Source organism: Mastomys coucha, unplaced genomic scaffold, assembly GCF_008632895.1.
Source record: "Mastomys coucha isolate ucsf_1 unplaced genomic scaffold, UCSF_Mcou_1 pScaffold21, whole genome shotgun sequence".
NCBI lineage: Eukaryota > Metazoa > Chordata > Mammalia > Rodentia > Muridae > Mastomys > Mastomys coucha.
The window spans coordinates 17,487,506-17,489,452 of record NW_022196904.1 but is presented as its reverse complement, the minus strand read 5'-3'; the positions used below and the strand labels follow the sequence as shown (position 1 = coordinate 17,489,452).

Below are 1,947 nucleotides of genomic sequence, written 5' to 3'. Positions count from 1 at the left end.
TGTTTCTTATCCCAGGGCCAAGCAGGATGTTTATCTCAAAGCAAGCTGGATCTTGTGGTCGGAAAGCAGGATGTTTATCCCAAGGTTCTAAGCCAGCTGGGGCAGGATGTTTATCTCAAGTCTCTCAGCCAGCTGGGGCAGGATGTTTATCTCAGGTCTCTCATGGTTCCCAACAGCTTTGTTCTAAGTTTCCCTTGGATATCCTCATAAGATGGAAGCCATCATGGAACCTGGTGGCCTTGTTGGATAATGATATCATAAATATAGTATGGGCCATGTGTGTCTTCACCATCCATTTAGTTTAGTTAATATAACCACAAGGTACAAGACAAAATGGTCCACAACATGATTCTTGATTGTCTCTCTGAGTCAATAGTATTCCCATGACTAAAAGATGTTTCAATCCTAGAACAAATTACTTTTATATCTTAATGCTTTGTTTTGTTCTTATTCTTGTAGATTCTACCTTACATACTTATTGGCTTCTCAAAAGAAACTGAAAGTTTTTCTATGCACATGCTTCCAAAACTAACAGACTCACAAAGAAGGCTTTGATATTCACAGATCCCAACAGGTGATCAAAGGTTTACTTGTGAAGAGCCAGACAGACTGCTGCCAGCAAAGAACATTCATGCTACCCTAGGCTGCATCTCAATGTTGGTTATTTCTGCAGCTAAATTTCCTCTGAGATGAATTGCCCTTCAATACTCTTCTCCTCTAGACATCTCTGCCTTACTTTCTTCCCAAACTAACAATGTTTATTAAGGCTCTGTATTTGTAAATAATAACTCTGTATGTGAAATTTGCAATTGAGAGTGAAAATTATGGAAACAGAATACCAAAAGCAATAATCACAAATTCATAGCTAATTAAAATTTTCCCTTATATTACCTATGTATTGACTATATTCATGATATCATGATTACAAGTAAATTAAACTGTTTAATGTGGCCAAAAATTATTTTATTCATAATAAATTAAACATAGAAGTTAATATGAAAAGACAGAAATATTTTTAATAAATGTATCCACACAGATAAAATAAATATAAAATAATATTATGAGTCTGAATCATTCTTTGGAATAGGTAACATAAGGATATATATTTAAATTTTAATGTCTAGTTTTAAGGACATGATGTATGTAAACGTACAATTCTGGTCACAATGGTTCCTCATTGTACCCTATCCCAGTTCTAGTATACGACATAGTCTCTATCCATTAAGGATCTAAATTATTTTAAAAGAGTACTCCTACAGAAGTTGATTTCATTCCTAATGGACAATGTTCTCACTCATATAAGAATATCACATCTGGGCTTTTCAATATGTTATATACATAATAGATTTTTTCATATAGACAACATATGAATCACTTTAAAATTGTTTTTTTCCTTTCATGCCTCCTTAAAATCAAATAAATATACAAAGACTGAAAGATCTAGCACAAGGCTTGTGTCTTATCTTTAAACAACATTCATTTCCACACTGTCAGCTTTGTATAATTAAAATAATCACAGCAGGGCTTTTTAAATGTTACTAAACACCTACAAGAAGAAAGGAAATGGCTGACGGGAATTTGTACAATTTGGATGGGGGATAACTACCCAGGTAATATGTATTTGTCTCTAGATGTACTGAGTAAAGCATTTTCAATGTGACTGTCACCATGCCCCTCGGAAAGCAACATGCTCACCCCTCTTCACCATGCCCCTCACAGCAGGACATGCCCAAAGTATGGGCTACACCCCTCACAGTGCAACGCACCCACAGTGCTAAGCCTAGTATTTGACATGTTCATCACTGTTGGCCACGAACACGGCTCTTCACCATGCCCCTCAGGAAGGGACACCCTCCCACCCCTCCTCACCACATCCATCACAGCGGGTCACACCCACAGTGCTGACTAAGCTCCATTTTTTGTGCCCATTTCCATTTCTGGAAAGAT

At 36.7% G+C, this 1,947-nt stretch overlaps 1 long non-coding RNA gene across 1 annotated transcript in view; it reads left to right on the top strand.

Annotated features, from left to right (window-relative positions):
• The window catches only part of LOC116101787, a 3,531-nt gene extending 2,087 nt beyond the window's left edge, over positions 1-1,444 (top strand). The window contains exon 2 of the long non-coding RNA XR_004122924.1: positions 460-1,444. This is a non-coding gene — a long non-coding RNA (uncharacterized LOC116101787). The remainder of the gene's footprint in view (positions 1-459) is intronic.
• Positions 1,445-1,947: the final 503 nt, after the last annotated feature.